The sequence below is a fragment of the Rhinolophus sinicus genome, linkage group LG17, assembly GCF_036562045.2.
Source record: "Rhinolophus sinicus isolate RSC01 linkage group LG17, ASM3656204v1, whole genome shotgun sequence".
Classification (NCBI taxonomy): Eukaryota; Metazoa; Chordata; class Mammalia; order Chiroptera; family Rhinolophidae; genus Rhinolophus; species Rhinolophus sinicus.
This window is the reverse complement of record NC_133766.1, coordinates 6,321,503-6,347,434: the sequence shown is the minus strand read 5'-3', so window position 1 is coordinate 6,347,434 and position 25,932 is coordinate 6,321,503. Positions and strand designations below refer to the sequence as shown.

The window sequence follows — 25,932 nt, the reverse complement described above, 5'->3', positions numbered from 1 at the left end:
TAGAGATCTGAACGTGAAGCCAAAGGAAATCTATATGTCCTGCCTGGGTATATGATGGGTATACTAGATGGAGATGAGAAAATAAAGAGGGAAGAAAACTGTCCAAACTGACTGAAGGCCCTAATAATTCCTTCTAAATCTAGCACTATGAAAAGCTATCACACACTGTGTGTTTAATTTCCTCAGGTTAACATTCCTGGCTCTGTCTCCAGACAGAGGGCAGTCTTGCCTGACAACCTGTGAAAAAGGCCCAGTTCTTAAGTTCACCTTCCCCTACAGATTTATTGGTTGTTTCTCAAGGCTGCTTGGCCAGGCTCTTGGACGTGGGCTCCTGTGTGCTCCCCACCCAAAGCTGGTGGCCAGCTCTGCCTACTGGCACACAACTTGCCCCAAATCCCTGAAACCCTGGTCCATATCAGACACCCAAACCCTCTTCTTGCCCAACTGACATATAAAAAATAATATAGAGTGCTCGCTTCGGCAGCACATACACTAAAATTGGAACGACACAGAGATTAGCATGCGCCTGCGCAAGGATGACATGCAAATTCGTGAAGTGTTCCATATTTAAAGAACGTACAATCAAATAATATAGGAAAAGGAACATAATCAAGAAGATTCAGAAGACACATTTATCTCTGATAGTGATTTTCATTTAGAAAACTGTTTGACATCCTCAATAAGAAAGTGAGAAGTTATGGCCTGTACAAAACAGAATCAGAAGGGGAATAAAAGAGGAGGTGAGAAAAACCCAAACTGGGAATTATGAGTACGTCTGAGGAGGAACCCAGAAGAATGGGACAGAAGTAATAGTAAATCAAAGATAAATTGAATAGAAATGTCTGGACCTAAAAGAAGACTTAAAAATAGAGAAAAATGTGACACAAAATTAATGGAAAAGACCCACATCTAGACATATCCTGGAAAAAAAATGGATAACAAGGATTTTATAAGCATTCAGGCAGGCTAAAAGTATACTTACGAATGGCCAAAAATTACTATCTTCATTCTCTGAACTTAACTATAACAGAGTTTGCAACAAAGTTTGGAGGAAAATTTGAAATCTAAGCTATTGTTTAAGTGTGAACCAATGTGTTTATGTATGATGTTAGAGAAAACCATGAGAGGTTTCAGAATAAAAATACCATTCATGTTCTCTTCCTTAAAGAAATCATGAGTATATATTCAACTAAGAAAGAAATCAAAATAAGAATTCTAAATGAGGAAGTTGTGGTATAAACTATGGGCAGGGGACATTAAAGCCCATTTAACATCATTCATTCATTCATTCATTTAACAAATATTTATTGAGTCATTGCTACATGCTGAACATTGGAAATTCAACAGGGAACAAGATTATTGTCCTAGAGCTAGTGGGAAATAAAGAAAATTCAACAAGTAGTTATAATCAAGTGTGTGCTATGAAGCACATAGTAGAGAAACTGGCCTATTGTAGGAATCAAAGAAGACAGACTAGAAGCAGTGAAATTTTAGCTGTGACCTAAAAGATGGCGAGGAACTAGCCAGGCAAACAAGTGGTAATATGTGTTTGTCTATGAATGTGGAGGTGGTAAATAGTAGCAAATATGTCATGTATATAATATAATAACTAAAGAATGATACTACTTTATTAAAAAAATACCATAGTAAATTGTCACTTGAGCACTACTAGAATAAACCAAAGTACGTGGAAATTCACCACACATTCATTGAGTGAGTTCTGAGATGGTCACTGAGCTGGGTACTAGCAGTATAATTTCTTCATGTATATAATATAATATAAAACTAAAATATTAGGATATAGCAGCATGGCGTGTTATTTAGAAATCTGAGTCTAATACTAGAGCAGCCCCCAAAACACTTGAAAGAGGTGGCTTCTGGGAAAGGAAGGGAGGGGGCAGTTTTGGGGGAGACATGGAACCAAAGATTGCACTTTTCATTATAAGCCTTGTAATCCTATTTGGCTTTTTAAACCATGCATATGCATAAATGTGATAAACTTTTAATTGAATTTTAAAAACCCAACAAACTGATGATTTTTCTCTTGTTAAAATAAAAATTAAAATGTGGCGAACTTCTTTTGACCAGTATAGTAAAATTCACAAAACTTGTTTGTTCCTATCTTCTTCCAGTTCCATGATTTCCAAATTCCTTCTTCTCTGTGTTCCTCACATTTTATTCAATGAAGATTATTTACCACCTTCACAAAGAATAAGGAAGAACTAATCTGTAGTGATAAAAATCAGAGCAGTTGTTGCCTGGCATTGCTGGGTAGCAGAGGTACAGGGAAAGGGATGAAGGGCTTGAGTAGAAAGGTGCCGGAGGGAACTTGCTGTGCGGATGGAAATGTCCTGTGTTTGTACTGACTGGGGTGTTTGTTACATGAACATGTACATTTGTCTTCATTGATCAAATTATAACATAAGATCTATACATTTTACTGTATGCATATTATTAAAATTAATCACTGAAAAATAAATTGTATAAAATTTTAGTGAAATTTTCAAAAAGAATTATTTCAAAATTTGCCTTATTTACTAATGCACTGAGAAAATGAAAGCACTCAGAAGAGAATTTCCACAAGTTCCTAACATTATCATATCTACCCACCCTATATCTGCACCCAGATGCTGTCTTTCCTCCTGTTTCTTCATTTATTTGAACACTAAATCCCCTTCATGCTCATCTCATTTCATCAAGGACATTACTATAGTAATTCTTCCCTCACCCTCCTGCACACCAATTCTTCTATCCCTACGGGGTCATTCACATGAGCATAGAAACATGCTATAAAATACCACATCGAGAAAGAGAGGAGAGAAATTCTCCCTTGACATGACATCCTCCTCCAGCTCCCACTCCATTTCTCTATTCTTGTTATAACAAAACTTTTCAAAAATGTTGCCTATGTTCTCTGTTTACAAGTTCTTTCCATGTGTTTTCTTAAACCTACTCCAATCAGAGTTTTGCCTCCATTTCACAACACAAACCGTCAAGATCAACAATAACCTCTATGTGGCCATCAAATGGTCAGTTCTCAGTTCATTGAGCCCTCTTTTCTCCTTGAGACACACTCTTCACTTGCTTCTAGGAATCAGTTTTCCTCTTACCTCATTGGCCATTCCTCCTTTGCTGGTGCATCTTCCTCAGTCTGATCTCTAGAGGTTGGGTTTGGCCCTTGCACCTCTTTTCTTCCCCGTCTCACTCATTCCTGTTGGTGAATAACCTCATCCAATCTATGGCTTAAATATAACTTATATGCTAACACAAATTTAAGTTTAAAAAAATCTATCTCCTCAAGACCCACATGTAGGATTCTACCAAACCTTCAAGTCCACACCAGTAACGAATTCCCAGGATACAGCTCAGAAGGAAAATCGTAAGATCTGCTGAAGAGGAGGAAACACCATATATACAGAAAACACAGCAATTAAAGGACAACTTGTATTGACAGAATCTGGGAAACATGTTTAGAGTATGCTTTTTTTCCTAGAACAAAAACAAGGAAAGGAAAAAAGAAAGGCAGGAAGGAAGGAAGGAAGAATGGAAGGAAGGAAGGAAGGAAGGAAGGAAGGAAGGAAGGAAGGAAGGAAATACAACCCATAATAAGTAGGAAAATATTAATAAATAGAAAGACTGAGAAATGAGACAGGTGATATAATTGTTAGGTAAGAACATTAAAATTCCATATGTTGTACAGGGTATAGAAGAGATTGAATAATGATAAGTAGAAACACAGTAGATAATAAAAAGACCCAAATTGAACTTCTGGAGAAGATGGAAATAACAGCAGATTAGACATTGCTGAAGAATATTTTGGTGAACTTGAAGGGATAGTAACAGAAACTATCCAAGATAGTTTTTCTACATATATGTCCAGATTTTTTTTAAAGATTGAACTAAAAAGAGAATCAGCTATGGGACAATTTTAAGCAACCTAAGATAAATGTAATTGGAATCCCTGAAGGAGAGTTAATTTTAAATATGAGTAAACACCAAGAATCATCAGACATTTGAGAAAAGTCTCTAACAGGGAAGAGACCAGTAGAAATAGTCAAAGGAACTTGGAGAAAACTGAGAAAAGTAGGTAACTGAAAAAAAAAAATCCCATAGAAAACAACATAATTTAATATCTTTAAAAAGCTAAAAGAAGAGCTAACATCCATGAAATAAGATAATGAAGCTATTTTTTAAAAAGAACATTTAAAGAACAAGAAAATACTCTTGGAAATGGAAAATATAACAAAAATTTAAAATTAAGGACAACAGTTAAAAGATAAAGTTGAGGAAATATCCCAGAAAGTAAAACAAAACTATAAAGTGAAGGAAAATGAGAAATTGAAAAAGAAGAAAACTCAGGATAAGTTGAGCTCCAACACCCAAATTTGGAAAGAAATGGGGGGAAAAAAAAGCATATAGGAAATCATGGAAGAAATAACACAATAAAATTTCCTATTGCGAAAGGACAAGTTCTAGGACTGAATTGAGTATCCAGCACAACAAATGAAAAAGATCTACATCGAGGCACATCACTGCTGAATCTCAGACCTGGGATTAAGAATAGATTGTAACAGCTCTTAGAAAGAAAGACGGGGAAAAAAGTCACATGCAAAGGATTAATCATCAGAATATTTTCAGACTTTTCAACAGCAATAATTGAAGCAATGCTATTTCTAACCTAGAATTCCATCCCCACCAAACTATCAGTTATGTGTAAGGGTAGAATTAAGACATTTTTAAACAAGGTATTAAAAAAAGTACTTCCCATGCACCCTTTCTTAGGAAGCTGCTGGAGAATGTGTGACCAAAAAGAAGGAACGGACCAGACAGCACACTCAAAGTAGGTTAAGTGAAGAGAATTTAATAAAAGGACTATTTAGAAAGGTGTGGGCAGGGTTTAGGCAAAGAAATAGAATTAGTGTAACACTCAGAGCCTGGTAACACCCCTAGGCCTGAAGGGAAGCCAGAGACAAAGCTATATGACGAGGGTCGCCTGACAGGAGCTATGGCTTTAGATAGAGGAAAGGAGCCAAGAGAATAAATACCTCATCTTCACTTTCCTCCCTCCTTCAGATCCAGTGCTGTGCCTCCCATTGTCTGAAGCCAATCAAAGGCCTAAGAAAAACATTCACTTCAGCCTCTTAGGGAAGGGAGTAGTTGAGGAGAGGGAAGAACAACTGGAACATATCCAGTACAAAGGGAGACAGAAGATGCAGTGGGATCCAATAACGCACCAAGAGAAAGGGATTTCTCCACTTGAAGATGAAGCAATCCTAGATGACTGCTGTGTAGCAGAGTCCAGATTGGAACGAGACATTGGGAAATTATGGAACAAAAATCCCAAAAATACGACTCATATTAATAAAGAACAGAAGGATAGATGGGGAAAAGGGAGGAAAGGAAGAAAGGGAGGGAGGGAGGGAAAGAAAAGAAACCAGTGAATTACCTAATATGTTTAATGTCCTGAAAGGATAATTAAACTCTTCCTAAGAGTTGGGAGAGTAATTTGTCATAGCTGTATAGCAACCTAAGCAAAGGAACCAGGCAACCACTAATTAAGGAAAAATAAAAAGTAGTGTCAGAAAGGAAAAATAAGAGTCTTCATATTAGTTCAACTGTGAGTAATGTGTATATAATAGCCATAATAATAAATACTGAGTATTCATCTAAGAATGTGACTAGATGAGGGAATGGAGAGAGGGAAAGCATAAATATGTGTTTGTCTATGAATGTGGAGGTGGTAAATAGTAGCAAGTAGGTCATGTATATAATATAATAACTAAAGAATGATACTACTTTATTTAAAAAAATACCATAGTAAATTGTCACTTGAGCACTACTAGAATAAACCAAAGTACGTGGAAATTAATTCCCCACACATTCATCGAGTGAGTTCTGAGATGGTCACTGAGCTGGGTACTAGCAGTATAATTTTTTCATGTATATAATATAAAACTAAAATATTAGGAAATAGCACGGCATGTTATTTAGAAATCTGAGTCTAATACTAGAGCAGCCCCCAAAACACTTGAAAGAGGTGGCTTCTGGGAAAGGAAGGGAGGGGGTAGTTTTGGGGGAGAGATGGAACCAAAGATTGTACTATTCATTATAAGCCTTGTAATCCTATTTGGCTTTTTAAACCATGCATATGCATTAATGTGATAAATTTTTAATTGAATTTTAAAAACCCAACAAACTGATGATTTTTCTTTTGTTAAAATAAAAATTAAAATGTGGCCAACTTCTTTTGACCAGTATAGTAAAATTCACAAAACCTTGTTTGTTCCTATCTTCTTCCAGTTCCATGATTTCCAAATTCCTTCTTCTCTGTGTTCCTCACATTTTATTCAATGAAGATTATTTACCACCTTCACAAAGAATAAGGAAGAACTAATAAAAAATGATTGATAAGTACAAAGAGACCTGAAAAGATGGGAATTAAGGGCAAGTCCTTTGGCTAAAAATTGTTAGAACATGAGCTATAAAAAAAAATTACAGGACATGGGTGTTTTCTTCAGAAATGTCCTTCCTAGAGAGAGATTTTTTAAAATTAAACAAATAGATCTTACAAATGCTGTCAAGTATAGCAACAATCAGAGCTGCACTCCAATGCATCACTCAGCTGGTAAATTCAATATTCAAGACAAAACCTGCTTAAGCTCAAATATAACAAAAATTACTAAAACAATAAAAGCTACAATAACTGAGCATTGCTAAGTGACAAGCATTGTACTGAGCCTTTTATTTACATTCTACCATTTGAATTCTCACGATCCTATGAGTTAGATTTGACGATTGCCTCATGCTGCATGTGGGAAAACCTTTTAAGGGATAAGTCACTTGTTCAAGGAAGTGTCAGGCTGAATTTAAACTCAGATCTGTCTGACTCAAAAGCCCAAGCTCTTGCAAACTTCCAGAGGATTTTAAGCAAAACCAAAAATGACAAGGTTGGGGTGGGAGTGGAAAAGGATTAGAAATCACTCTGGCTGCCAAGTCTCAAGGCAGGGATATAGCAGTAAAAGAGAAAATTACTAAGAACCAATGGAAACTACAAAAGAATGATACTACTTTATTTAAAAATGCCACAGTAAATTGTCACTTGAGCACTACTAGAATAAACCAAAAGTACATGGAAATTAATTCGCCAAACATTCATTAAGTGAGCTCTGAGTTGGTCACTGAGCTGGGTACTGACAGTATAATTTCTTCATGTACGTAATATAATATACTTAGAAATAATGAAAGATTTGTTGAATATTCACTACAAAATTGGAGGTCCTTGGCTATCCTGAGCACACTCAATAACCAGTTTCTTAGAAGAAATTGTTATACCACAGCATTTTCAGTAGAGGGCACTAGGTGATTGAGATAGTTTTGAACTTCAGTTTATCAAGAGTTCATAGGGATATCTTTTAGAACTGTGTAGTTATGATTTTCAAAAGCATATCAAGTGTTCCAAAAATGGAATAAGCCACAAACCAAAAAAAAAGAGGTCTGATATATGAATATTGACAAGACCACTAAGGTCAATATTGTAGATGCTTGCACAATGATAGATTTTTTTTGAGTGATTCTATTTATAAAACGATTGCCATTACTTATCAGCAAGTCTCTATTAGGGCCATTTGGGAAAGACCAGTTTAACACCTAGCACTTATGAAAGAGATGGCTTAGGATAATAATAGAATAAAAATAGGGCCAAAGGTCAAAATGCTAGAATTTGTGAGCACCTACCCGTCCCCATTGCCTTGTGCTAATGATGTGGCCTGGGGATGAATTACTTAATCTCAGTTTCCATACCTCTAAAATAGTGATAATTTCTCCCTTGAATGTGAAAATGTGTTACAAAGTGTTGGAAATACGTAAGGTATTATTATTAAAGTATAAAAAGTCAAACTATTAGAAAAAGAAATTCCAGAAAATTGACAGAATGAGTTCTTTTAACTCGTTCAAAGAAGTCAAAGCTCTTAACAAGCACTTAATCAATTCACTAAATATTTATTGAATACCTCCTAAGTGTATATAAATGAAATCTGAGAGATATCACTCCTCCTCAAAATGTTTACCAGGTTGGGGGCAGCCGGATGGCTCAGTTGGTTAGAGCGTGAGCTCTCAACAACAAGGTTGCCAGTTCAATTCCCCCATGGGATGGCGGGCTGCGCCCCCTGCAACTAAAGACTGCAAACAGCAACTGGACTTGGAGCTGAGCTGTGCCCTCCACAACTAGATTGAAGGACAACTATTTGGAGCTGATGGGCCCTGGAGAAACACACTGTCCCCCAATAAAATTTATTTTAAAAAAAAAAGAATTTTGGACTTCTGTGGTAGGCAGGATTCTAACTGTAAGACTTCCCCATCCGCTGCGTACATGTGTACTATGAATACGATCGATGTCTCTCGCATGCGTACTAAAAGTGCCCATTTTAGTTTCAAACCATATAAAACTGTTTTTCTCTTTGAGGCAAGCATATCTTCGGTGAAAATAAACAATAAAAAAGGGAACATGAAGTGAAATGGAGCTCTACAAATTAATTAACTATCAATGGCTTTTTGAGAGGAAAACTGACAACCCTCTGATCATAACAGAGTCATTTCCATGTTAGTATCTATTTTGAAAAGCAAAGGCATTTTTATTTTATGTGTCAAACAATAGAGCAGTGTTGTACTTTTTGGAGCACAGGAAACACATTTGTTACGGCAAGAAGGGATGGAAAGCAGTAAATTGAAAATGTCTTAGGAAATAGACTCAACAGAACTTGGTAATTGATTGCTAGATGGATGGGGGCAGTAATGCCATGGAAAGTGTGAGAAAGGAGGCAAGAGTCAAGAACGGTTCCCTGGTTTCTGCCTCAGAGTATCTGGGGGGATGGTGGAACCACTTTCTGAAACAGAGACATAGAAGAGGAATAGAATTGGAAAAACAGGAAAGAATGCAAGTTTGATTTGACACGTAATCAAATAAAGTACCTATGGGATACCCAGGTAGAGAGGACAGGTGGCAACTTGATATGGAGAAGAAGAGCTCATAAGAAAGATTTGGCCTGAAAAAAAATTGGGAATGTAACACTATAAATAAAATGATTAGAGTGAGGGGAACAGGAAAATCCTTTCCTAGGAACGGACCTGCTTTGCAAACCCATGTAAGAGGCCAGGCTTTAAAACTCTACGGGAAGATTGACAATTATAAGTTAGAGAAGTTGAAAAGTACTAAAATTACTCTCAGAGGAAGTTATATGAAGGGTTAGGAAGAATGACAGACCCTACTGGGGCTGGTAGCATTTGGGGAAGGGGACAAAAATGTCTGACAAGGAATTTAAACTATTTGCTGTGTGGTATGCCTTATAAATCTTTATCTTTTTCTTTCCATGAAATCTTTAGCTAAACAATGGCTTTATTTCTCAGTATTTTGTGAAACAGATTTATTTTTTTGGAGATGTGACAAAAAAATGAATTGCGTCTCCAGGTTTGTATAGAGAAGCCAGACACAGCCATGGGAGGAAGGCTACGTGACTATGGGTATCATAGGCAAAGCATTAGGGGAGCATCTGCAAATGTCTCCGATGAAGGCGAAAACAAAGCAGTACCCAAAGAAGTCACTGTGGTGACACAGGAAGGTCTCTCATAGTCGTAATTTTTATTTATTTATTGGGAAACAGTGTGTTTTTCCAGAACCCATCAGCTCCAAGTCAAGTCATTGTTTTCAATCTAGTTGGGGAGGGTGCAGCTCACTGGCCGATGTGGGAATTGAACCAGCAACCTTGGTGTTACTACTGCGTTTCCCTGAAAATAAGACCTAGCCGGACAATCAGCTCTAATGCGTCGTTTGCAGCAAAAATTAATGTAAGACCCAGTCTTAGTTTACTATAATATAAGACCGGGTCATATAATAAACATTAATATAATATAATATAATATAATATAATATAATATAATATAATATAATATAATATAATATAATATAATATAATATAATATAATATAATATAATATAATGCAATATAATATATTGATACCAGGTCTTATATTAATTTTTGCTCCAAAAGACACGAGCTGATTATCCGGCTAGGTCTTATTTTCAGGGAAACATGGATGAGCACTGCGCTCTAATTAACTGAGCCACCAGGCTGCCCCTTTTGTTTTTAATGTTTTGTCGTTGTTGTTATTGTTCTTCTGTCTCTGCGTTAATGCTTTTTTTTTTTTTTTGGTGTTTTTAAAATTGAGATATAATTGACATATAAAATTACAATCATGCTGCTTAACCAATGGGAATACATTCCGAGCCAGCAGAGGTTTACAATAAACTGCTAAGATTAAATTTATTTTCAAAGTTATTACATTGATTCTAAGTGACAGGGGGTGGTGGCAGCAAAAATAGAAAGCAAAGTGTGGATTTTCAAAACCTACACATTACAACATCTTAGAGGCAAACACATCAGAAACTAGAAACTATCTTTGCCTCTAGGAAGGGAACAAGAAGAACAGAGAAGAGAGGAGGGAGGAAGCCCTATTTTTCACTTTGTATCAGAAATGACCTTGTGAATTTCATAGCTCTAAAATTTTATGGATGACGGAGCCTTTACTGACACAAAGGCAGGAACCATTGAGCCAATGGCACAGAATCTAACCAAATGAACCTCACTGCTCGAGTTTCCTGAAGATTCTCTGAGGGGATGCTGAGACCATCTCTCCAGCCTTTATTGTGACACAGAGAAGCCAACTGCCTTTGTTCTCGGTTATCACATGATGCTGCATCCAGCTGCCTGTTGGAATCCAGGCTCAGTTGTTCCTTACACATGACTCAGCCACTGCTTGTCTTTACAATGCATCTTGTCAGGTTGAACCCGTGAAGTCACCACCTAACAAAAATTGGCTCCCTCCCTCTTTTAAAGTTTTGGGTTAGTTGACTAGTGTTCTTCAGTTTCCCAACAACAATGAGAAAGAGATTTTTAGTCTGTGAAGGTCCCCTCTTTCCCTTTACCTTCTGTTTTCCAGACTTAAAGCTTGAGAGAACAGAATTAAAGTTTCAAACCGTTGTTTCATTTAGCTATTTGTCTTGAATGATTCTGATATAACTTTGCCTAGAAAACTAAATTTCTGAGTGTTTAGCAACAACACAGTGCATCAAAAAGATGTTATTAATTGTGTCTACCTTTTCCAAAGAGTAAAATGTAACTATTAGAGATAAAATAATGTACGCTGGAAGAGGGAAATAATGTTCCCTGGGAGAGGGGAAGAGTAAGAAACATGGTGGTGGTGGTAGGGGAAAGGCTGGATCTGGGAGTACTTTAGTTGATATCCTATTTTCCTCAATTGTTTTTGTGCAAGAATTAAAAATGTTTTTACTGACAGCAACAAAATACAATTTTACAGCAGAAAGAATAGGCAGTACCATATGTCAGAGCCGTAAATATTAAAATAATGTACTAATAAAAGGGGTTTTCTATATATGTGCTTAAAGACATCCATTTTAGTTTTATATCACTATTTTCCTCTTCATCCATAAACAAAGAATAAAAAATTGTGATAATTTTTGACTATTACTTCTCTGTGCTCTGTTAACTGAACTTGGAATACATTCCGAGTGTTTTCTTTCTCCTGAAAGCATTGTCTCTGAACTTTCCCCAAATTTAACACTGTAATCCTACACATGGCAACTTTGATTTCTTATTTAAAACCTAAGCATGATTTTTTTTTAACCAAAGTAAATATACTGAAAATGCAAAAAGAGCATGAATTAAAATACTCAAACCCTGAGGAGTTTATTCCATTCATTCTGTCTCTTGGAGCCTAATTATCTGCTGTATGGAGTGAACCGTTCATTTGTCCCTTCTCACACCAAATATAGTTGCACTTCTGCCATTGAATGGCTCATTTTCTTCTCCCACAAGGATCTAGGAGAAATGGAAGAAAGACCCAATATTTCAGCTCTTGAACTCTGAAGAGGATAGTAGTTTATATAGTACAGCGGAGGCTGTGCTCTGCCACTCCAGCTGCCAGGGATATTGACTGCTGGCTCCAACTTCGAAACTCGCTGCAAATTGCTCAGCTGATGAGAGCCATTTCACTGAAGTCATGTCCTCAGAAGCTCATGCTCCCTTCCTGGAGACAGTTCTCAACCAATAACTGGTTTCTTGCCTCCCAATATTACAACTCTGAAGGAACTCCCAGCTCCCGAACTTTTTGTGGGATCAGCTAAGGCCTCTGTTGTGACCGCACTGAAGACCAACTGTTCCCACTGCCTTTCACTCCCTTACAGCTGTTGTCGCAGAGAGTACTCCTCAATAAACCTTTCTCCACAAGTAACCGTCTAAATATGCTTCTGGGGAAACAACCTAAGACATATGGGTTGAGTTTTTTCCCCCCACCAGAGGTGAACTGATTTATAGTGATAAGTCTTTACTCTTTTTCTCACCATTTAATTTCCCAGTATTTTTGGTTCCTTTTAGGTTCCTGTAGCAGTAGGTTGCCAAACCAAGGGACTGGTACTTTCTACAAAGCTTTCTCTTGACTGTAACGAGGAGCCAAGGTGTTAACTGTTGGTTAAGTGACAGGTAAAAGGGGTCTTTCTTATGTCATTCTGTCTCCTTTTGTATCTGTTTGAAAATTTCCAGACTGAAAAGTTAGAATAAACGTGGGTTCCCAATAAAGAGAAAGGTGTTAACCTAGTTTCCTTGAACAAAGCATTGGTTGGTACGGAGGCTTGACTGTTCGCTGAATCAACTTAGACAAGAAAGAGTCCATTTTTTAAGGAATATTTTCCATATTATAAATTCTATTTTTGTTTTTATCGTAAAGAGCAGCCTACGTGACAATAATGAAGATTTAATCTTCAGCTAAACAGGCTGGGCCGTCACACCCCTGAAGGAGAGACCCTCCAGGGAAATCTAGGTAGGAAGCAAAGTGTTGGTGAGTCAGCCTGTGGCACACTTTCTGTCCGTTGGTGCTGAATCAAAGCTGCAGGGAAAGACCGGGACCTTTGTTGCCTAAGCAGTAGTCTTGGGAGAGACAATACGATTGAGGGCGTAGCTATTAATAGACGCTGACACTTCCTTCTTTTCTGGCGTGTTTACTGCAAGAGTCCAAGTGTAGCTTGTGGAAACCTAGATAAGTTATTATTTGGATAATGATTCTCTTGCTGAAACTCCATTGGTGGTTTTAGTTACATAAAAGATGATGCTCCCTTTCCTGCTCTGAACTATTTGATGGGGTTGTTTATACGTGAAGTAGTGCCAAGGCTAGTCTTCTCCACAAAGGCTGTGTTTTACTGGTCCTTTGGTGATTCATCTACTATATACACATAAAAATTATAGTTCACAGGGTTGTTGTAAGAATTAATTAACGTTTGCTGTGCACCTCATGATCCTGAGATAAAAGGCACTAAGGAAATGCAGTGTGTCTACATAAAATAATAACATCAGTACACATTGTAAAGAAGGTTGGAATCTTTTTAAATGAAAGATGGAGTATTAACTTCAAGTTATTTTTATTAGTGTTTGCAGAGGAATCAAACAATATTTGGAGGAAGATAATAAAACTCTAGGGATTTTCAGGTGAGCCTGTAACTAACGAAAGTAGCAGACAATAATTCTGCTATAGACTAAGGAAAAATAGCCTTTTGCTTTTGGATACCTAAATATCAAAAAGACAAAAGTAAGAAAGAAAAAAAAAAAAAAGGCATATGCTCAGTGTTCAGAGGAGGCAGCCTAAAACCAATAATGGAAATCTTTGATTCTTGAGATACTTTCCCCATTGAGATAAACAATTATAAACTGGCCCAAAAGAGCTTATCCCAAATATTTGATCTTATCTTGTTCCTCATAGTTTTACATGTGGTTGGGGGAAGACTTCAAAGGAAGGAGAAGGAAGAGTGGGAGGAAAACTTGTGTAAATATAAACATCAACGAACACAGGAGACCTGAGAATTATTTTGACCCCATCCTTCTATTTCACTCCTCCTGATAATGAAGGCCTAGTAATATTTCCTCCCAAATACCGTGTTTCCCCAAAAGTAAGATCTGACCGGGAAAGAAGCCCTAGCATGATTTTTCAGGACATCCCCTAAACATAAGCCCTAATGCATCTTTTGGAGCAAAAATGAATATAAGACCCGGTCTTATTTTCGGGGAAACATGGTATCAGTTCCTCCTGTCCCTTCCCACCCGCCTCACCCCAGTTGGACCGCTCAGTGTCTCAGATTTAGAGCACCCCAGTACCCACCTAGCTGGACTCCCTGAACGTTCTCAGCCTGTATATTAAACGCATCACAGCTAAACTCTCTTCCTACCTATGAAGGCCTGTTTTCATCATGCCCACTCTCTACCTGTCCTGCAGTAAGTTTATTCAGTCACATTGTTCTCTGTGGAAGTGATCCCCTCCTTCACAATCTTGAAACCAGTGGGACATACTCTCCCTCCCCTCTACCAATCTACATTTAACCCGCTCTGAAAGCTTCGGATCGGTTTGAAAGCTTTCCCTGACGATGCCAGCTCACAGTAATCATGATCTTTTCTGACCGGTTTGGTATCTGGGCACCTAGAGTTTGTACCACGGACTCCCATGCGTGTTGCTCTTACCTACAGAATGAGGATGGACCCTCCTTGAGGACAGGGACTGTTCTTGATACACATTCTGCCTGTCACAGAGTGAAGCACTTACAAAAAGCACAGGAAGCGTGTGTCTGACTGGCTGATCCTAACTGGTTCACCATTGTCTCCCTTTTAAAGCAGGATGGTGGGGTCCGATGGGGACCACTGGCTTTGGCATCAAAGCTGAATGACAATCCACCTGGGTCACTTCTATTCCACCTCTGTTGTATGAATGTGAGGAAGATGTTTGTTTTCTAACACCTAGAGAGCTACCAAGACAAACGCTTGACATGTCTATCCAGCCTCTGACCTGCGGAGAAAGACATCAGATCTGGGAACCAGAGCCAGCAGGTTCCGTCCTCTGGCATGGGAGAGGAATGTTCCATCAGCCACGTCCAGAGCCCAAAGGAAATGTTACCCCTCACGTTTTTTGACTTCCCTTGCTACAATTCTTTTCTCACTTTCTGTTTTTCCATGTTCCCTGATACCAGCAAGAGTGAGTCCCAGACAGAGGGGAAGAGTTTCTAGACACTGATAGAGCACATGACATTATGGCTGCGTATTAGTGTCTTAAAAGTTTGGTCAGTAGTATGAATTGTTTTCAAGACACTCATTATCTTTCATTGAGAAAGTCCAGTTTTTTTAAAAAAGCTGACGGACAGTCACTGGGCAGTGGTGACCCTGCATGTATTTTGCCAAAAACGCCTGCCAGAGCAGCCAGTTCCTAAGCCACACTCCCAACTCAGTCTCCGCCAGACTGCCACACACTTCTGCTTGTCCAACCATCGGTCCCGATTTTGGCTTCACCAGAGGAGCCAGGCAGTGCAGTGGTCAAGAAAGTAGACTCTAGAGCTGGGTGGCCTCAGTTTGAAGCATGGCTCTATTATTTACTAAGCCACTTCAAGCCATCAGTCAACTCTTCGGGGCCTAAGTTTCCTCATATGAAATAAGATGTCAACTTCACCTACTTCACAAGGATGTCAGGAAACGCTTACATACATAAAATGCTTCAAACAGTAACCAGCAGATAAGTCCTCAATAAATAATAAGTATGCAAAAAGCAAGCTACAGGTAGCACTATGATAAAATTTGTTTAGACCCAGTCTGCTGACTTATTTTGGTAAAATATGAGGCACAATTTAAAGAACTTGTTGAAAGTTGGTGAGTATGTGTGACTTCCGTCTTTCACAGTTTCTTTTGACCACAAATTTGTTTCCCCATAGCAATTGACAGTAATTCCTTAAAAACAAAAAAGGTCTCTGGGCTTTTTTTTCCTGAGGTCATTGAGGATGGTTAGAGAAAGCTGAAGAGGCAGTTTCGCAGCCTTGTAAGGAGAAACACAGATGGGGGCGGGGAGGGGGCAGGAAGGGTGGAAACTGTGAAAAAGAAAGGAATACAGGAGCTATCCCATAAACCTGAGGGAAGAAAGGTCTCCAGAGATATCACTGGATCTCAAGAAATGCTCCATCATCTCAATAGGGTAGGTAGACAGATAGAAATGAGCAGAAGGAGAGACCTAGGCCGGTTAGGAAGCCCCTTGCGGCAGCTCCAACTAAGGCACTGAGGCCTTAGTAGCCCAGCAGGATTCCAGGCTCACACATGCCCCTAATCAAAGGGATGTATTATTAGAAGCTAGAAAGAGAGAAACCATCCTGCTTATCAGAATATACGCCCTGCTTCTCAGGGCCATTGTACTGAACTCAGACAACCTTGGGAGCAAGAAAGGAGAACGAGGCACGTCAGCTGGGAGAATGAGGTACTGCAGAGGAAGAGGCGGAGACAATTCTACCTGTAGACATAAAAACTCTCACGCAATGTAAGGAGAGGCTGCTTCCCTCTCCTGGGTCAGCCACTCCGTGTCTCGGAGTGTACTCGCTCTTACTAATAAACTTCTTGCTGTCCTGTGCTGCATAAACTCTGTCTCTTGACTGAATTCTTTCCTTCAAAAAGACAAACAGCTGAGGTACATGTCATTTCTGGTAACAATCTCCTTCTGAACCAGACCTTCCGACTTCACTAAAGGTTGGCTTGATGCTTGCTCTCAGCTGTACAAAGGGACTGTCCGCAATCCTTCAGTAGGTAAAGTTGTTTGTAATACAACTAAGATCTTAGTTAATACACAGGAATGTGCAAGACATGTTTTTTTCATGGACATTCTCCTAGGAGATTGAAATATGTTGTATTCAATATATTCTTTGGATGATTTAGAACACTGATGTAATTCTTTAAAAATTCACTCCAACCTTCAACAAATATTTCTGAGTCTTCAAAACTTATGAAGGTTCAAAACCAAATTGATCTTTTGATTTAATTCCAAAATCTCCACTGAGTGTACTTGAAAATATGTTTTCTCAAATCCAAATACATTGGGTGGGTTTTTCCCTCCTACTCTTTGGCAGCACAGCCTGAGTCCAGATTTCTGGAGCCGACTGTCAAGACTCAATTCCCAGTTTTTTGATGAGTGACTTCAGGGCAAACAACTTGATCTTTCTCCTTCCTCCATTTCCTCATTTGTAAAAGAGATAATAATAATACCAATTTATAAGTTTTAAGAATTAAGTAAGTCAGTACATTTAGAACAATGTCTGACACAGTAAGCACTCAATCAACATAAGTTGCTATTGTTACTCTTATTGTTGTCACTTATTGAATTGTCCCAAAATTCATTTTAATACATCTTACCTAAAAGGCCAAGTGTGGTGAGCACATGACTGTAAAAGGCACGATAGCACGGATTTACCTTCCTATCTTCTTCTTCTGGTTCCATGCAGTCTTCGTGAAGTTACTAATCAAGGTCCCCATTTTCCCGACCACAAGTGTGAGCACATGCGACAGTTTGGGCCAATTCCTTCCTCTCCGGGACTTCCCTGCGTGCTGTGCTGAGGATGAGGTTGTGTCATGCAGGGTGTCATGCATGGTCTCAGCTCCCGCTCCCCACATGAGAACGCAGGATATGGGGAGGCCAAAAAGGAACACCCACAGAGCCATAGATAGGGGAGTCACACCGCAGGATATGGGGAGGCCAAAAAGGAACACCCACAGAGCCATAGATAGGGGAGTCACACCACGATAGTCTCACTAGCAGCTGGGTTGGAGACACAGGAGGCAGGAGCCACACAATCCGCAACCTGCCGTCTGCTTTTCTGCCAACCAACCAACTCCACTTGCTAGCTGCAATCCACTGTGCTAACTGCAATCCGCGCTTGCTAGCTCAGCCACCATCTTCTTGCTAGCCCCCACTTTTTTTGTTAGCGTAGCCACAGCAGGTATATTAGTGGCCAATGGCTCACTGGTTACAGCTGACGGCCAACTAGCCACATCTGATGGCCATCCAATCACAGTTGATAGTCGTTTACTGCCCAAGTGAGCACCTTTCCACGTGAGGGTGAGGGCCTGGAAACTGCACTCCTGGCTCTGTCTCCACAGGTTGAGAATGGGAAGCCTCCTTGTTTTTGCCTTATAAGCTATAAGAAGGTAGCCCTGGAGAAACACACTATTCTCCAATATTCCCCAATAAAATTAAAAAAAAAAAAAAAAAAAAAAAAAAGAACCTAGAAAAATGCCTGGCTCATATCAGGCACTCAATAACCATGTGAAAGAAATGAATGAATGAATGAATGAATGAATGTGCAGGATAGGATGGAACGGAATCAGGAGAGTTACAAAGGTAAAGGTAACTATTTCTTAAACTGGTGATAGGTTCATAGATGTGCCTTTTAAAAAATTTTTATTATATATATACGTATATTGGTTTATAATCAATATTTCATAAAATAGTAAAAAAATTCCTTTGTATGGACAGGTTTTTTGCTAATCTTCTCTGTATCGTTCCAATTTTAGTATATATGCAATCCAACAAGCATTGGACAGGATTTTTTAATCCTTTGATAATATTCTTTTTCTAATTAAGTTTTTAAATTGTGGTAAAAAAAACTGCACAAATTTACTACCATACCATTTTTAAGTGTTCAGTTCAGTGGTGTTTACTATATCCACATTATTGCATAACAAATTTCTAGAACTTTTTTATGTGGAGAAACTGAAACTCCATACCCATTGAACACTCCCAAATTTCCCCTTTCCCCTCCCTGGCAAACACCATTCCACTCTGTGTGTGTTTCCATGAATTTGATTACTCCAGATTCCTCATGTAAGTGGAATCTAACGATCTTTGTCCTTCTGTGACTTGCTTATTTCATTTAGCATACTGTCCTCGAGGTTCATTCATGTTGCAGTACATAACAGAATTGCCTTCTTTTTCAAGGCTGAATAGTATTCCGTCGTATGTATGTACTACATTTTCTGTCTAATCATCAGTAGATGGGCATTTGGGTTGCTCTCCCTCTTATCTATTGTGAACATGGGTGTGCAAAATCTTGAGATCCGACTTCCAATTCTTTCAAACATACCCCCACAAGTGGGATGGCAAGATCACAGGTATTTTGATCTCTCACTAATGACACATGAAAGAATTAGTTGCTCCATAGCCTTGCAAACTTTGTGTGTGGCCAGTCTTGGACGTCAACATTTAACTGTCTAATAGAAGAGGTGAATCTATGAAAGGAAACTGAGGCACAGTGACCAGGGGGATAGGAGAAAATCCAGGTGTGATTTCATAAGAAGGCAAAGGAAGAGGAGGTTTCAAGAAAGAGAAACTAATCCAGGTCTCCTCGTGTACTTTTGCTCCGCCTCCAATACATTTTCCACTCCACAATTAGAGACTAATTTTCAACAGGCAAATTTTACCATGTCCCTCAGCCTTTCAGACCTCAGCTAGTATAATAGGGTTGCCAGGGTTAGCACATAAAAATACAGGAGGCCCAGTTAAATTCGAGTTTCATGTAAGCAACGGATAATTTTTTTCAGTATATGTTCCATGCACTATGTGGGATATACTAATACTAAAATATTGTTGTTTATCTGAAATTTAAATTTCAGGTACATATCTGAAATACAAATTTAATTTGATGTCCTGTATTTTATCTGGCCAATCTATCTTCAAACAAAGTTTAAAATTCCCACTGTGGGTTCCATTGCCTACCCGCCTACCTTTGCAACATCTTTTTGGCTAGGGTCCCTCTGACTCTCTGTACTTTCTCCAGCCAAACTGGATTTCTGTTAGTTCCACAAACACATCGTGCTTCTTCCTGCCTCAGTTCATTTGCATATGCTGTTCTTGCTGCCTGAAATAGTTTTCTCTCTCTTTGCCTACTTAATTTCTATTCATCCTGCAGCTTTCAGCTTACATGTGACTTTCTTGAGGAAGCCTTCTCTGTTCATCTCAGACTAGGTCAATTCTCACTATTAAATATGCCATATACTTTGGCCTTAAAACTTGTGGCTATTTAACTATTTATAAGTATTCTATCTTCCCTGCTAAACTATAAGCTCTCTCAAGGAAGAGACACTGCAACATCTCCACAGCATGGTGACTGGCACAGAACAGGCTATTAAATATTTACTGTGATTGTCTCTAATAAAGTAGATGCAAATTAATTTTGTTCTGTTTGATTGAGAATATTTATATATCATCAGTTGAGAACACTTGAGTCTGGCTAGATGTTGCAGACACAAGGTTACAAATCTCTGCAGAAAAGAACCATAAATGAACACTTCAATTGTGGTAGTTGAAATATTTTTGCAAATATTTTTAAAAGAATCCTTTTTCCATGTAATTTTAGCACAGAGGGTTTTGATTATCCCAAATGAAATCCTTGATTAGGAAGATTCTTATTAGCAAAAGGAATTCAAGAAAAAAACTAAAAAGCGCTTTGCATTTGAAATAATGTTTAGCTAAAGAGAGATTTATATGGAGCCTTTTCCCTTGAGAAATCTGTGCAATATTCATTTTTAATGCAGACACTAAACATTCTTGGCAGAATGAGTAAAAAAATTCCAATCAAAAGCTTGAGAGGAGTGCTTATAATTTGGGTGTAATCAATGAACTGAGTTAACAAAAGGAATTTAGGACACCTTCACTTCAGTTTAAATGAAATGGACACAACTGTACTCTTATGTTTTGAGATTCTAATGACCAGTGCAACAAAAATCAGGGCCCAAAGAAAGAAAAAATATGGATAATTCCATTAAACTGAGCAAAGGGCAAATATATGAGAAATAGGAAAATGGATTATTTCTGCGGACCCTTTGATTTCTGCACCCTTCCCTTATATGTTAAACTATGTCAGTGGCTAACTTAACCAGAAAGGGAATTTTCTGGAAGAACATTGAGTGGCTCACAGTTTTGATAGTAAGAAAGGGAGCTGAGGAAGCTAGAAAGCCAGAAGCATGGCTAGATCAGTTCGGAAATGGCCTGGTAAAGGAACCACTGCCATTACCAGTGGACACCACTCCAGGGATTGCTGCCATTGTCCCACCAAATCCTGATATCACAGGTGCAAGTGGGATGAATTCTACTTACTTTTCTGTAACTCAGTACAGATTCAAATCCCAAGTAAGAGTACCCAGTCTACCAAGAATCTTAGATCACTTTTCCTCACCTACGATTGCTGTGGCGCTGCAGCTGAAGGCAGAAAACACAAAACAAGTATCTGGGCTTTCTGGCCCCTGAGATCCTGTGACCCACAAAAATTCCCAAGTGGAAAATTCCCACAGAGTGTGAGGAGAGGGTAAGATGTTGTGCAGCCAAAAATTATAAATATTCATTATTATAGGTCCATCTTTCAGGGATAAGATAATTTTGCTCTATCCAACCGCTACAATTACAGCATTTCTACAATTGTAGACAATAGGTTACTAAATTACCAATCACTTGATGTAAACATACACACACCCACACACACACACCCACACACACACACACAAATTGATCCACTGACTTTTCTTCTAAGTTTACTAATATTCCTGTTGAGAAAGGGAAACATTTTTCTTTATTCCAAGTTAAATAAGGAAACGGTCAAGTGTCGTTAAATTGCAACCATAACACAGTCCCTAACCTCAGAGGATAAATCAGACTATGATGTATTTTAACAAAGAAATTACAATTGAGAGAAGGCAAGTTCAGCCATGCGGAGAACCATGAAGTCCTATTTAAAAAGATGCTCCCTTACAGCCTTTTGCTGAAAAAGGGAAGTTAGTCTGGGGCATTGTTCTCTTTACATTGGTTCCTGAATGAGCCCTCTTGCATTTTTTTACCATAGCTGATATTTGTAAATCAAGAGCATTATCAAAATCTGCCTACCTCTAAACTCAGTTTCACATTTAGATTTGTATACTCATGTTTATACGGCAATTACTCATTCAGGAATACTTATAAATACTATGCCTGTGCTGTTGTTGCTTTACATTACTAATTCCTTGGAATGCAGGAACCTTGTTTAATTAATTATGTTTAACACCAAATCTTGCTCATTACATGTAAGGCTTTTAATGCTGCTGTTGAACATAATAATAATACTTTCCCTAGCTATAGCAAATATAATCTCTCTTCCAATAAGACGTGGTTGACAAACAACAGTCTGGAAGTTAAATCCAGTCCACCATCTCTTTTTGCAAATAAAGTTTTATTGAAACACAGTCATGCTCATTTGTTTACATATTGTCTGTGGCTGCTTTCCTGCTACCATGGCAGAGTTGAGTAGTTGACAGAGACCATATGGCCCACAAAGCCTAAAATATTTGTCTGGACACTTACAAAAAAGCTTACTGGCCATTGATCTGTATCAGTCGTTCTTAGCTCAGATGGTAGGATGGGATAATGTGTAAAATCCCTGAAAGGTAAAGATCCCTGGCCCCACACCAACACCTTATATCAAAATCTCTAGGGTCAGAGCAGTTTTTAAAAGTTCACAGCAAAACTGAAAATCACTGGTCTAACGCAACACTCAGTACCTGGTATAATTTTAATAACTCTCATTCATTGAGTGATAGATGTCAGGCATTGTACTTGATATTCTACATGTATTTTCTCATTTTAATCTCCATAAAAACCATCTCAGGTACATTTTACAATCCCTTCGTTTATAGTAAAGTTAATTGAAGCTTTCTAAGCTTAACTTGGAGAAACTCACACAGCTAGTAAGTGGTGGAGTTTGGGTGGTAATAAGTCTTTCTACCTGTCCAACACTGACAACAGAAGACAAATATCCAGGTAGAGAAAGACTCTGACTCTTATTCCCTGAGATTTGCTTCTCCTCTGGGGGAGCTGGAGGTATTTCCCATTACGATGCTACATTGGCCTGCATGAGAACGACTGGCCTAAGTATGGCTGCAGAACTCTCCTGTTTTTAGAAGGTGGCACAGCTGAGAAAAGACGGGGACATTACAATAAGACTTTATTCAAATGGAGAGGATAAGAGTGAAATAAACTCATGGAGGAACATGAAGCGGAATATTCACCTTCAATGAGGAGTCTACCATAGGGACATCTATCTGGTTCGTGACCTGCCTCCAAATTACAGAGCTCATCTTGAATCTCTAACCTCTTGAAACATCGTAAAGAACTCTAAAAACTCCCCCAAGTCCAGATCCTACAAACTAAGGCATGGAGGAAAAAGAAGGTTCGATTCCATCTTGCTTAAAGCACACTTTCAAATTCTGGTTTCCTGAATGATTTACACATGAAATGTCCAACTTTTTCTTAACTGGCTACTCATGACATGATAAACCTAATGTTGCCTAAGAGATAGTGAACATACATTTGGCTTGCAGGCTATCATTTGCTTATAAAATACATTTGACCGTAATATATCTATAATTGCTTATTTAGACAAGATGGAGCTCTAAATGAGGTTTAAATCATTAGCTATATAAATATGAATCCTTTCATACTAATCATGAGTCTATGCACATTCTGGTACGTGTTTTCTAGCATCTTGTGGTGTGACTCAGATAATTTTGGTAATCAGTTTTTTTATTCTAGTATCCTATTGGTTGTTGCTAATGTATACCTCCCAAGCATTGATACTTCATGATGCAAAGAGTAATCAGAAAAAGAAGTGCTTCAGATTTAACTGGGTAGATTTAAAACTGTTCCTTCAACAAGGGTGCCTTTTATTCATAAGTATGGTATTCTTAAAGCGAGCATTTGTTATTATTATGTGCTGAATTCTGTCCACTACTCCCCCCGCCAAATCATGTCATAGGCTTAACCTCCAGTACCTCAGAATGTGACTGTATTTGGAGAAAGGATCATCAAAGAAGTAATTAAGGCAAAATGAGGTCATATGGGTAGGTCCTAACCCAATATGCCTGGTGTTCTTGTAAGAAGCAATTAGGACACATACAGACACACAGCGAAGACAGAGGGAGAAGATGGTCTCCACAAGCCAAGGAGAGAGGCTTTGGAAGAAACCTCACCTGCCTACATCTTAGACTTCTAGCCTTCGTGGAAATTGTGAGAAAATTTCTGTGGTTTAAGCCATCCAGCCCGTGGTATTTCTCATGGCAACCCTAGCAAACTAACACAATAGTGAAAACCAACAATATTCCACTGAGTTTTGCCCAGTGAAAAGTGGAGCTGCTTTCTTTTATCACAATGTTTAAAGTAGCACCTACAAGGAGCCTCTTTGCAGAAAGTTGTTTGATGTGTCTTTAATAAAAGGGTGCTGTTTACTATCACCCTGGGATAAGTCTTAGGAGGTCAACTGAGGTTCAGACATGCTCAATGTTGGGAGGCTTTCCTGGGAGGTAAGTCCGCTCAGAAGTAATTGCAGGTAAGAGGCAGAAACATCGTTTTATTTAGCTCTTTGGCAATCAAGTCTATAGGGATCCAGCTCCAGAATTCCCAGAATTGACTTGGCCTACATCTGCCATGATTACTTTGGATTGTTACCCTGAGTCTAAGGCAACCCCTTAGGCCTAATCTGCAAATGTTGACTTGGGCCTAGTTGGGACTGGGCTCTAAAGGAGAAGGGTAGGTCAGAAACTATTCGTTTCCTCCTATTTCCTTAGTGTAATGGCTCGAGACATCTGTCTCTATTTCTTATTTCTTTTCTAGAGATTTATCTTAATGGACACTGGTAACAGGAGTGAGGTCTGGGGAGGGAGTAGGTTATGGAGAATCTACGTAGAGGGGAAGAGGAAGGAGGGAATGATGGAGAGGACTCAATTGGCCTCCCATCCTTATTTTACCTAAAGCAGTTCAGAAAATTCAAATGATCCCATTCCAGTACTCCCATTTTGTGCGTGTCTGTGTTTTAGGATGTTATTCCCCGCTACCCCTATATAAATGATTTACACTGAAGAGTTCTCAGGTCCCACCTGTACTTTAACCAGGTTTTTTACTCAATCCAAACTCTATTGCCACACCTCCAATTTCCTATTCCTTGTTCTTCCTCATCCCTACCTGCCCTGAATTGAGAGCTGACTGTACTTCTATGCCTCTGGATACATATCTAATATCATACATAGTATTGTCACTGGTCAAAAGGTAGGTTCTGTGACATTAGAATTAAGATTCATACTATTTCTTCCTTTTAACTTTCATAGCACTTGGTAGTTTGTATGCACTATCACCAAGCTACTTTATACTCCAGTAGTTGACACGCGTGTCTTATTGTATTCCCACTATGGCATTAATTTTTTTTAAGGCACGGACACATGACTCATTCACATGTGTATTTTCCCCTCCCATCCCAGCCCTTACAGCTCTCTAACCCCCTCCTCAATAAGAGTGTTTATAAATAAGGAGTTGGGTAGATAGGTGGCCTATCTATCCTTTCTTAGTCTCTATCTCATTTGTTGAAATAAGTGGGTTAGTATCTAAGGTCTTTTCTAGCTTTAATACAACAAACAATGCTTTAGATGGACAATTACACATTCCAGAGCGATTTGTAAGTATGCAGTATCTTAAAAAATCATTCAGTATAACCTAAAAAGCAGACGTTATTCTCAAAAAACAAATAAATAAGAACAATATAGTGCAGGCATTGAAAAAATTAATCAGGCATCATTCTAATTTGTGTGTGATCTAAAAAGTAGCATTACTTTTTTTAGAGTTCATGTCAAGAGCAAAAACATATTTGATGATTTGTCATCCTTATTTGATCAAGAAACTAAAGACTGTAACGACACAAACATAAAATGGATTTTTAAAAAATTTGAGTACTTACTATGTGCCACGCTCTGTTCTAAGTCCTTCACATGAAATGATTCACTTAATTTTCATAGCATATCAATGGTGGAGGACGAGACAGGGTCTAAATTTCTAGGCATTCCACATCAGAACTAAATAAAATAGAAAATAAAACTAACTTGTTTAAATTGTGTTAAAGCTACAAAATAATGATTCCTAAGTATAATGAATATAAAACACTTAAGCTGTTCGTCTTTAGTAATTTATTCTTAATGTGTTACCTTGGCTCAAGGTAATTCTCAAACACTATTT

General features: G+C 38.4%; 1 long non-coding RNA gene, 1 other non-coding gene and 1 pseudogene across 2 annotated transcripts in view; 1 reads left to right on the top strand and 2 right to left on the bottom strand.

The window, feature by feature from the left end:
• LOC141569324 (uncharacterized) overlaps positions 1-25,932 on the bottom strand; it is a 44,317-nt gene that overhangs the window by 16,396 nt on the left and 1,989 nt on the right. The window contains exon 2 of the long non-coding RNA XR_012492844.1: positions 25,658-25,772. This is a non-coding gene — a long non-coding RNA (uncharacterized LOC141569324). The remainder of the gene's footprint in view (positions 1-25,657; positions 25,773-25,932) is intronic.
• LOC141569409 (U6 spliceosomal RNA) lies at positions 469-571 on the top strand. The gene has a single exon (XR_012493021.1). It is a non-coding gene; the product is annotated as a U6 spliceosomal RNA (small nuclear RNA).
• LOC141569414 (U6 spliceosomal RNA) lies at positions 18,356-18,448 on the bottom strand (annotated as a pseudogene).